We start from the raw sequence: 12800 nt of genomic DNA, 5'->3' as shown, positions 1-12800 counted from the left end.
ATATCGTTGCATGAATTTTTAAAGACTTTTCCTCTCGCCGCGTATGCTCGCGTACTCTGAGGAATAATCGATTGTACTGTTACCCAGTTAACAAACGTGATCATTGAGGGTTAAATGTATGGATCAATGAGGGGAACATCTCCAGGAGTACTGTGTTGACAATTCCAAGCATAAGAGTTCACATATTAGAGTGTTAAGGCTTGTTTAGAAATTAAAATTGCTTAACACAGAAGTGTCTGAGTGGTGCCTTCCTAAGTTCATGCATAATAATCTTAATTATTAGAACTGTATCCTGCGGTGAGATTTGAATTTGGAGACCTGATATAAAAACACTAAGACATAATCAGTAAATGTTAAAGCGAGAATAAGTGTATTAACCGATTGATAATATGAACCGAGCTTAATCTAGCATACTTACAGCACACCTGCATAACTTCATACAATTCATTGTATGATCCCGATTGATAATACTACCCTCGACAACGGTGCAGGGCTTAATTATCATAACGGTGTGCATTAGCATAATCGCACACATTCACATAAATCAATACGATTATCTCTCTAATTATCATAATGTATGCACATAATTACATCAATTAACATAATTGCGAATAATTATGGATTTTTAAAAATTTCATTCAATTTTTATCATTTTTTAAATTAAATTTTCAAGACCCGGCATATATAACAGGGGGGGGGGGTCACGTTTTTGGTCTCCAAAGCCCCAATATACTACGTATTATTTTTACTTAACCAGGCAAGGCCCACTGAGCTACGTAGTTATTTTTTTCAGAAGCGACCTGGCTATCACAAATGATAGCTCAGCGAAGTGGCTTACCACGTGGAAATGTATATCAGCCAAATACTCCAATGCATGCTGATTCTGATTCTAAATGTGGAAGGAAAAACCGGAGGACCCGGAGAAAAATCCACGCGACGACAGGGACGGAGACACGCAAACTCCAAATATACATCCATTATGGATGATATTGGTCGCGAAAGCAGGCGTCGTGTTTGGGATCGAACCCGCGACCTCCTGCGTACCAGGTGAGGCAGTTAACATCTCCTAGCCACCGTGATGATGATGAGAGAGACACGCAAACTCCAAATATACAGCAGACATCAGCGTCGGGGTCGAACCCGTGACCTCCTGCGTACCAGGCGAGGCAGTTAACATCTCCTAGCCACCGTGATGATGATGAGAGAGACACGCAAACTCCAAATATACAGCAGACATCAGCGTCGGGATCGAACCCGCGACCTCCTGCGTACCAGGCGAGGCAGTTAACATCTCCTAGCCACCGTGGCGCCCTCGTGGCGCACTCGTGGCGAGCGTGTACTTGGTGAGGGCGCTGTTCGTGGCCGTGGGGGCGTGGTGGTGGTGACGAGGATGGAGAGGAAGAAAGCGACCAAGGTGGCGATGGAGAGGATTCGCGTCGACGCCTCGCGGCCCCAGAGAGCGCGAGTGTTGAGCTGCGCCTGTGCGTTTGCTCCCGGGTGAGAGTGGCTGCCACGGTGTCTGCCTTCTCGGGGCAAACGGCTGCCGCAATTCAGCTGCATTGTCGGTGGTCGCCAACCAAAATGACAAGAAGAGGCATTATTTTTTTTTTCGAATTGGGTAAAAAAAAAAACCCAACAAATATTTCAAGTGCCGTAAAAGCGCGTGAACACGAGACGGCGGTCCTTAATAAATAACGTCACAAAGCAGCTCACGAGGTTTGACGACCCCCGTGCATTATCATCTCAAACTGAGACAACCACGACACCTGATCAATAACAGTATCGCCATCTGAAATGGAACTTGGATTCAGCCTAGTCATCATTTAAACCGTTACATTGGCTCGGCTGCATTGGCATTCATCAACCATGACACCCACTCAGCTGCGTCACCATTTCAACTTTGCGGGGTAGCTTGTGAACGAGAGTAAATCCATAAATAACCTGGCAGAAGGCAATAGCAACCCACTGCTGTTTTTGCCCAAGGAAGTCATGGCCAGAAGTAGAAATATGAATGTCAAAGTTGGCGTGGATGGAGTTAAACGGGTGGCATTCGACCCGTGGTATATATATTTTAAGGCCGAATTGAAGTCAGATTGGAAAGTTAGTGGACATTTTACAACCGATGGAAAGTTAGTACTTTTTTTCAGCAGTGAGTGCACACGTCTGAGAAGTTTGAACGCCGAAAAGCCAGAGCCCTGCCGGAAGATCTCCGATCGGCTAATTCGCAGCGCCTGATAGAAGTATTGCTTGTGAAATTGAAATGTAAACCGTTTAACATCTCCATCATTCAAGCACAGTGTCTGCACCTACAGCTGAACACTCGGAAGAGGAATTTGCGGCAATTTTATGAGGAGATAAATAAGGCTAAAAAACAGTGTATATCTCAGGAGATTAGAATAGCGATTGGAGACTTCAATGGAAAGTGGGAGAGAGGGAATAAAAGGGGAGAACATTTTACATAATGATGCAACAATAAACAGCGACAAACGCGTGCTTCAAAGAACAGGAAATATGATTACGGATCGGGAAGAATCCAGATGACTGTAATCAGAACCAAATGAAAACAAAACGAAAACTGAACAATGTTTTATTTTATCAGGTAAGGCCCACTGAGCTATTTCGCTTTTTTTTTATAAGCGACCTGGCCACAAATGATAGCTCAAAAAAGTGGTTTATCATGTTAAAATTTATAGCATAAAATGCAAACTCCAAATATACAGGCGGAAAGGTCGGGATCGAACCCGCGACCTTCTGCATAACCAGGCGAGGTAGTTTCGCACCGTACGTAACCAACCTTGCTAAAGGGAGGTGTGGGTGAAGGACAACAAATTACATACAAAAATAAGTTCTAAAGGAATACGTTTTAAATATGGATTTAACAGTGCATAGCTCCAGTGGCTTCCTTGTATAACATCGGAAAGAAGAGCGTTCGAGACGGCCGCAGAAGTGCATCTGAATGCGCGCGATGCAGTGACCGTCTGTGTTCGACGGTTAGCCAAAAGCCTTTGCGAACATCCCATAAACAGTAACGATTGCCATTTTGCAAATAAACTAAACAGCAGTTTTTTTTGTTTGTTTAACCCAAGGTGAGCAAAACAAATACGCTACGTCCAGGTTGATCTTAAAATAATGCAATTCAGATATTTTCCCGATGACGTTGACTGTATTTTAAAATGAAATCCCAAAACAATATTTAGACACGGCTGCTCGGCCAACGGCTCCGTGGGTTTCCCGCGAACCATTGCGGTGGCCTCCTCATTCACGCAACTCCGCGGCGTCCTCCACGTCCTCCTCTTGCGATATCAGCACGCCGTGTTGCGCCCCTGTGCGTCTGGCGACGGCGCATTCGATGGTCACGCGCGGAGCTCCGGCCGATTGTGAATTGTGGGACGTCAAGTCCGTCCATTCGATGGAAACGCTCGGCTTGCGCGCAACAGACTTGCCAACGTGTGGCATCTTGCTGCACAGGAATCGGCGGAATCGCCTGCTGTGGTAGAAGTACACCACGGGGTTAAAGAGCCCGTGAGATGCGGCGAGACAGGATATTGCCAGAGAGTACGGCTCTAAGCGGATCGCCAGCTCGCAGGCTGCAGCATCGTCTTCTTTCGCATTGATGTAGATGTGCAAATAATATAATCGAATCACGTGGTGCGGTAGGAAGCAGACGATGAATAAAGTGAGGACCGAAATGGTTATGCCTTTGATCTTCTTCATCAATGCCAGCCTCAACTGACTGCCGGTGTTTCGTGGCCGCACCTTCATACGATGGAGAATAGACACGGAGCAGAATGCGATGACGCCCAGGGGAATGACAAAACCAACGACGGTGGACAGACCGTAAAACTCAAACAATAAATGGAGCTCAAAGTACCCGCCGTTATCATCCGGCGTGGCAACGTCTTCGGAAAACACCAAGGCGCTGGAGAGAGCCGTGAAGGCCCAAATGACGACGCTGACCAGGTTGGCCTGCCTGACTTTCGTCCGCTTCCACTGTCGCGTGGGCTGCAGTATGGCCAGGTACCAGTTGATGTTTATCGCCGTGAGAAACAGCACGCTGCTGTACATCGCCACGGAGCAGATGTAGAAGCAGAGCTGGCGCGGCGACGAATTGCTCCGGAGCAAATTCAAGCCGTAGAAGTCTGAGGCTATTCGGAGGGGCAGCATGAGTGCGTAGACGAGGTCGGCCGCCGCTAGGTTGATGCAGTAGCAACGGGCGGCGTTGCGCCTCTTCCTGCCGAAGAGGAAGACGAAGAGGGCAACGCCGTTTCCCGGGAGGCTGGCGACGACGATCACAAGGAACACGGCCGAGTGCGCTCTGTGCCGCTCGTGGTGGCTCAGCGCCGAGCTGTTCGAGCCGTTCAAGGAGTTGGTGCAATCGGGAAAGGTCATAGTCGCTCCTCTGCTCACACGCGCCTGCAAATTTCAACGGAAGTCGGCGCATACGCGTTACTTTTACGGATGAGAATGGCAAGTGCAAATTGGCGATGCGTCATAGGTTTGAAGAAGAAGAAGAAGAAGACGAAAAAGGGATATGCAACACAAGGAGAGCCCAGGTAGTGGGGTTTTCCTGATAATTACTAAACACTGGTTGGTTGAACATCTTACCAGGTGCCGTTTTCGTCAGGGGACTCCAGCGTGGATATCTCCACTTAACTGCAAACAACACGCCGGGCTCATTCTCTACAGATGTCACCAAGGGTGTGCAGCTGAAGATATTGGGGGCCGTCCATAAATGACGTCACGCGATTTTGGACGATTTTTGACCCCCCCCACCCACCTCGTCACACGACGTCACAAAAAGTCGGACCCCCCCCCCCCTTTAAATATGACGTCACAAAGCTCTGCCGCCCCACCCCCCAAAACCATATTTCCGTTTTGAAAATAAAACATGCTTCAAATCGCTTTAAACTATTGTCATTGTAGTGCGTGTTAAATGTGGCGCTGCACTCTGAGGTTGTAGGAGAAAACATTTATTACAAAGTCTATTTAATTAAGTAGTACGTGTTGTCTATATTTATTTAAAGTTGCGCATTTTGATGTGACGTCACATTTCTCAACCCCCCCCCCCCCTCGTCACACATCGTCACAAATGTCTGACCCCCCTCCCCCCCCCAGGTGCGTGACGTCATTTATGAACGGCACCCAGCATCAGTGCTGAGCGATGCCTAAACTTGTCAGCTGCACTGACAAACGTTGTAAAATATGGTTAAACAATCCTCGTGGCCGGCATAGCATTGGGAGGCCTTCATTCTGAAGTGGATCGACAAAAAGGCTGTAAATTATGTCAAACAGATGCTTAACAATCGTATCCATCTTACTCCATGATCGTGGGGCACTTGTTGAATTTCCAAACGGCAATGATGGGGGCCAATTACTGCAGTGGATAATCATAATTTACTTTCCATAATGTGGTAATCAATTCTTTACACGGAGCGATAACACCTCTGTGGGAGTTGAACCCAGACCATTTAAACATTGTAATAGTGTCACACTCTAACCCGTGGTTTAATTCACCTGTAGAGAAATAATAAATGAAAATAAAACATACTCTGTACCTTTCGATTTAAAATTATTTCCCTTCTACGTGGTGACTTTACCGAAAGAACCAAGAATATGAATCCCTGCAGTCACGAAAGCTTTAAATCGAAAAGTACAGAGTATGTTTTATTTTCATTTATTATTTCTCTACAGGTGAATTAAGAATATACTCTGTACTATATATAAATACTGGTCATCTGTAGTTTAAAATTCGTTAGAAAGACCAGTTATCTGGATATCAAATGTTGACCTCTGAATGCTGGGGCGACAGAGGTTGCTTAAACTTGCCACTTGTACCGCAAACCAAATAAAATGGCACGTGTATTAAATACATACACGGTTACGCCACGTTGTAATACAATACATGTCTGCATGCACACATGATAACACGATAGTACAAAGAGAGCCGCTGTTACGCATTATAGACTGTTTTTTTTTTAAACGTATAATTTAAGCACCTTAATGTTTATAACTCTTGGTTCTTTCGGTAAAGTCACGTGGAAGGGAAATAATAAAAATAAAACATAATTAAATAAAATAATTTTTATTTTAAAATAAAATACAATTTTATTTTATTGTTTTATCTTTATTATTTTATTATTGCCCTTCTACGTTACTTTACCGAAAGAAGCAAGAAGATGAATCCCTGCAGTCACGAAAGCTTTAAATAGAGAGATAAGCGATGGAGAGAGAAATTTATATGCCCTGGGGCCTGATAAGAAGTAAGTTGTAAAAAAATCATGATTAACAGTTTTTACATAATCCACTTAAGAATGAAATCCTGGTCTCAATTCGCATTTCAACAATATTAGAATCACACACATTGCAATGCATGTCTACGCTCAGTTATCACTGAATTACCATTTTAACAGGAGGCAGTATCATCAAATAATCTTATTTTGAAGACAATAATGAGTGTTTAGTGTGGGAGGAAATCAGCTAACCAGGAAAAAAAAACATGCATGTTGAACTTTTCACACCGTACGTAGCTAACCATGCCAATCGGGGGTGTGACACTCAACTTTGCCAACTTCTGATCACCTTGCATCGTAAAGCCTAAAACACCTGGCAAGCATTTCAGTCGTCACATCCAAATGATAGCCACGCTTCTAATATCCAAATATAGCGTTTGTGTTTGACGTCATATTGTAATACTGTATATGTAATCATATTAAACTCATATTCTTGGTTCTTTCGGTAAAGTCATGTAGAAGGGAAATAAAAAAAATTCAACAACATTTTTTTTGTATTTCCCTTCTACGTGCCTTTACCGAAAGACCAAGAATATGAATCCCTGCAGTCACGAAAGCTTTAAATCGAAACATATTAAACTCATTTTATACACTCAAAGAACTATGTTATTTAAAAAAAAATAACTTTTGTAGACTATAAATTAGCATCGTTTTAAAAATATTTAAGTGCAAATTAAAGATACAATGACAACGATAAATACATTCAGATCAGTGGGTCTGCAATATAAACAAACGAGTTGATATTGATACGCTGAATGTAATCGCGTCGATGTTTAAACAGAGCATCATACTTACAGGACTTATGTTGTCACTTGGATGACAGGTAAACTGCACGCATGCGTAGCCTATTTATAAATATTTTATGAGAACGTGAATGGAAATTATGGTCTGAGAGTGAATTTCATTTTCCGTGCAGAATTTCCTGTTGACATTTAAGTGAAATGCAGGCTATGATCGGTGTTTTTGCTGCGTTCGTTCTCAATGACATAAATATTCTCCAATGTAGTTTAAGTTTCACTTCCCTGTGCTGAGAGCTTCTTTAGGAACTGAATTCGGCTGATGTTAGCCGTGGCCAGGAATGTCCTTCACCCCCCCCCGCCCGCACCTCCGATTAGCACGGTTGGCTACGTATGGAGCAAAAGAAATTCAGCATACACACAGTACATTATGTAATGAACGACTTCTGAGACACATAGTGTGGAGTGCTTCGTATTTATTCTCACACTGGGCACAACACAGGCCGACACACATAGTATACACGTCTCCTGTCACTGGGCACAACGTTGGGTAATATACTGAATATATACGTCTCTCCTTTAGCTACGCACAGCCGACCTCTCTACATAGTCCCATCACCTACAGTGAGGGGAAAAAAGTATCTGATCCCTTGCTGATTTTGTACGTTTGCCCACTGACGAAGAAATGATCAGTCTATAATTTTAATGGTAGGTTTATTTGAACAGTGAGAGACAGAATAACAACAAAAAAAATCCAGAAAAACGCATGTCAAAAATGTTATAAATTGATTTGCATTTTAATGAGGGAAATAAGTATTTGACCCCTTTGCAAAACATGACTTAGTACTTGGTGGCAAAACTCTTGTTGGCAATCACAGAGGTCAGACGTTTCTTGTAGTTGGCCACCAGGTTTGCACACATCTCAGGAGGGATTTTGTCCCACTCCTCATTTCATATCTTCTGCAAGTCATTAAGGTTTCGAGGCTGACGTTTGGCAACTCGAACCTTCAGCTCCTTCCACAGATTTTCTATGGGATTAAGGTCTGGAGACTGGCTAGGCCACTCCAGGACCTTAATGTGCTTCTTCTTGAGCCACTCCTTTGTTGCCTTGGCCGTGTGTTTTGGGTCATTGTCATGCTGGAATACCCATCCACGACCCATTTTCAATGCTCTGGCTGGGGGAAGGAGGTTCTCACCCAATATTTGACGGTACATGGCCCCGTCCATCGTCCCTTTGATGCGGTGAAGTTGTCCTGTCCCCTTAGCGGAAAAACACCCCCAAAGCATAATGTTTCCACCTCCGTGCTTGACGGTGGGGATGGTGTACTTGGGGTCATAGGCAGCATTCCTCCTCCTCCAAACACGGCGAGTTGAGTTGATGCCAAAGAGCTCCATTTTGGTCTCATCTAACCACAACACTTTCACCCAGTTGTCCTCTGAATCATTCAGATGTTCATTGGCAAAGTTCAGACGGGCATGTACAGTGAGGGAAAAAAAAGTATTTGATCCCCTGCTGATTTTGTACGTTTGCCCACTGACAAAGAAACGATCAGTCTATAATTTTAATGGTAGGTTTATTTGAACAGTAAGAGACAGAATAACAACATACAAATCCAGGTGTCTTTTAATCAGGTAACAAGCTGAGATTAGGAGCACTCCCTTTAAGAGTGTGCTCCTAAACTCAGCTCGTTACCTGTATAAAAGACACCTGGGAGCCAGAAATCTTTCTGATTGAGAGGGGGTCAAATACCTATTTCCCTCATTAAAATGCAAATCAATTTATAACATTTTTGACATGCGTTTTTCTGGATTTTGTTGTAGTTATTCTATCTCTAAGTGTTCAAATAAACCTACCATTAAAATTATAGACTGATCATTTCTTTGTCAGTGGGCAAACGTACAAAATCAGCAGGGGATCAAATACTTTTTTCCCTCACTATACATCCAACCACACGGCTGACTGACTCGTGTGACGATGACGGCGATGGGTGCCGTGCGGACGATCTTCCATGCGGCCAGACGACGAAGAGAGATGACGGCAAGCAGCGACGCAGCCAGGACCAGTGACCCTGAAACAACCCTGAACCTTCGGTTCCATCCCCCTTAGATACCTCTCGGCGTGGCCAGGCCCAGCCTCTAGCCACGCCCCAGGTTCCCGGAGCTTCCCGACTAACCCCACCTTTTACCTTTGTAGTGACATCGGGGATGTCACTGTATGGTGCCGGCCCGGAAGGGTCGTGCCGTTCGATGTTCCTGCATCGTGGACAGCACCGTGTGGGTGGCTGTGTGTGACACCAGCCCTAGCGTGGACAGCACCGTGTGGGTGGCTGTGTGTGACACCAGCACTAGCGTGGACATCACCGTGTGGGTGGCTGTGTGTAGCACCAGCCCTAGCGTGGACAGCACCGTGTGGGTGGCTGTGTGTGACACCAGCCCTAGCGTGGACAGCACCGTGTGGGTGGCTGTGTGTAGCACCAGCCCTAGCGTGGACAGCACCGTGTAGGTGGCTGTGTGTAGCACCAGCCCTAGCGTGGACAGCACCGTGTAGGTGGCTGTGTGTAGCACCAGCCCTAGCGTGGACAGCACCGTGTGGGTGGCTGTGTGTAGCACCAGCCCTAGCGTGGACAGCACCGTGTAGGTGGCTGTGTGTAGCACCAGCCCTAGCGTGGACAGCACCGTGTAGGTGGCTGTGTGTAGCACCAGCCCTAGCGTGGACAGCACCGTGTGGGTGGCTGTGTGTAGCACCAGTCCTAGCGTGGACAGCACCGTGTAGGTGGCTGTGTGTAACACCAGCCCTAGCGTGGACAGCACCGTGTGGGTGGCTGTGTGTAACACCAGCCCTAGCGTGGACAGCACCGTGTGGGTGGCTGTGTGTGACACCAGCCCTAGCGTGGACAGCACCGTGTGGGTGGCTGTGTGTAGCACCAGCCCTAGCGTGGACAGTACCGTGTGGGTGGCTGTGTAGCACCAGCCCTAGCGTGGACAGCACCGTGTGGGTGGCTGTGTGTGACACCAGCCCTAGCGTGGACAGCACCGTGTGGGTGGCTGTGTGTAACACCAGCCCTAGCGTGGACAGCACCGTGTGGGTGGCTGTGTGTAACACCAGCACTAGCGTGGACAGCACCGTGTGGGTGGCTGTGTGTAACACCAGCACTAGCGTGGACAGCACCGTGTGGGTGGCTGTGTGTAGCACCAGCCCTAGCGTGGACAGCACCGTGTGGGTGGCTGTGTAACACCAGCCCTAGCGTGGACAGCACCGTGTGGGTGGCTGTGTGTAGCACCAGCCCTAGCGTGGACAGCACCGTGTGGGTGGCTGTGTGTAACACCAGCCCTAGCGTGGACAGCACCGTGAGGGTGGCTGTGTGTAGTACCAGCTCTAGCGGGGCTTGGCGAGCACTGGGATAGTGCGGCCAACACGCACAGCAAGAACACCAAGAATATATATTTTATTATTAGGAATAGTACGCAAAAAATTTTTACGGACATGCAAGGGATGCACTGAATTAGTTAGGTGGCCCATGCTTGGTTATCAAGAGAGAGGCCGCAGATTGGCATAGTACAGGAAGTTACAGGAATGGAACCGTAATCACCACCCCCTCTTTCTCCATTGCGATTCAACGATATGTCACGATCCACGGTTGCAATTTCAATTTAAAACGCAATTCGGGATGACGTGGTCATTCACAATTCTTGCAACATAAGTGCCATCACCACTCGTCAGAGAATTTCAACATACATATGTATATGACTTATTCTGAGACAATCTGCATAAAGTGAGCGCTCTGTAGGAGCGGACAATTTGAACTGTGAAGAAGTTCTCCAGGCTTCTAATTGCAAATGTGGTGTCACCCACAGCCACATACTCTGGAGTGTTCTGGCAAGATTCTGGCTTGCCAGAGCAGGACGAGAGACAAATGATTGCCCCTGATGGAGGAGACCTCGATATGTCCAATCTCTCGTTGCGTCTCTCAACGTCTCTTACACTTTCATCAAATGGTTCCCATTGACAGCCAACTCGAGTTGGGCTGAACTGGAGTCGAAGGACCGCTTGAGTTGGTACTAAAAAAAAGGAGTGGAGTGACCATTATTCCTTGAGTTACTCGAGTCATCGCGCGAGTTAAACAGGTTTTTTGGGGGTTAAATCGCGTAACATATTTACGCGACTTAACCCAAAAAAATACTGTATTATGGATATTGGTCGCGAAAGCCTACGTGATAAAGGTCCTAACCAGCAACGCGTCCAAATAAGACTTTCACAGAACAACGCTCGCAAGTCAAATGTGCAGACTTTATAGTTGACAAAATTAAATGCTAAATATTGAACTAAATATAAAATTAAGTGCCCCTTCCCCTCACAAAACGTTAGCCTGACTTGTTTGGTGATATAGTTCCGCTCGGCCAGACTTCTGATTTCAAGTGAAATCCGCCCGAACATTTGGGGCCCTCGTCTTAGACGTGTCGGCTAAGTTGACCAAAATCAACATGGGGACCAGAAATTGTCAGATGGGCAGAGGGGGCAAAACTCGAGTTCTGTGCCTTATATACAATGTGGCATCTGTGTCTCTCCCGTATGCCATTGTCTCTGTCTCTTTACTCATCAAGAATTTCTGCCTCTCATTAGCCCCTTGGGCATGTCTATATTTGTGTTCATGCCTCCCTGTTCAGTCTGTGTCAGATTTAGTCACGTCCTCAGGTGCAGCTAGTTGATGTTCTCACCCCAGCCACCACATACATGCTGATTCTGCACTAAATGTGGCTAAATTCCAGCTCTGATAATTAATATCAGTTTGACTGCCATACACGGTGGTGAGATGTTCACCTCCTCGTCCCGGAATAATGAAAGTCGCGGGATCGATCCCGACCTTGACGCCTGCTGTATACAGGGTGCTTAACAATAAATGTTGACACTTGTGAGAATTTGCAACAGTACCTCAAGCAATGTGCCGCCTCCTGGCTCTGTAGACCACCTGGAGAAGATTCCAAGCACGCCTTGACAACGATGGTGAACAAGTTGGGAGACTCTGACTTTTGAAGCTATTAACATACACACTTGTTATCATGTTACAGTGTATTACCCGTTCTTTTTCCATTCAAAACGATATTCCCATATAAACATTTTTTAAGCACCCTGTATTTGTAGTTTGCGTGTCTCTCTCTCTCTCTCCATGGATGTTCTCCGGGTCCTCCGGTTTTCCCCTCCACATTTAGACCCAACGTCACCTGTCCTCCAGTGGACATTGATTCTAAAGAGCATTCATGAGAGGCACTTAGCCGCTCACCCCACTCCTCTACTTCCCACCCCCCACCCCCATCTCCTATAGCAGCAGGGGTCACCAAACTTTTTTCACAGTGGGCCGGATAACTGAAAGAATGACGCGCGCAAGGGCCGCATAATAAATAAATAAATAAAGATTCCTGGAGCGTCGGACCCTGTGTTGACAGCTGGAAAATCTGGGGACGGGAAAGATGCGTGTTTGTGTGTGTTGCCATGGAAACCATGGTAAACGTGTTGCCATGACGTTGCCATGGAAACCATGGTAAACGTGTTGCCATAACGTTGCCATGGAAACCATGGTAACGTCAGAGCGTAGGCGGAGCTACCACGAACCGGGGAAGTGCTTGGGATGGTGCGAAATAAACAAACATTACAATAAACGAGAAAATCTAGATACAATAATTAAAAATAGTACATTTAAGGCACATAGCAGTCAGGAGGTCTCCGCACGCGTGAAGATCTCATAGTATTCCAAACATAATATTTAAATTGTATCAC

The sequence above is a fragment of the Petromyzon marinus genome, chromosome 37, assembly GCF_048934315.1.
Source record: "Petromyzon marinus isolate PM22_M1 ecotype Great Lakes invasive population chromosome 37, UKy_Petmar_22M1.pri1.0, whole genome shotgun sequence".
Classification (NCBI taxonomy): Eukaryota; Metazoa; Chordata; class Hyperoartia; order Petromyzontiformes; family Petromyzontidae; genus Petromyzon; species Petromyzon marinus.
Note: the sequence above shows the minus strand (reverse complement) of the source record.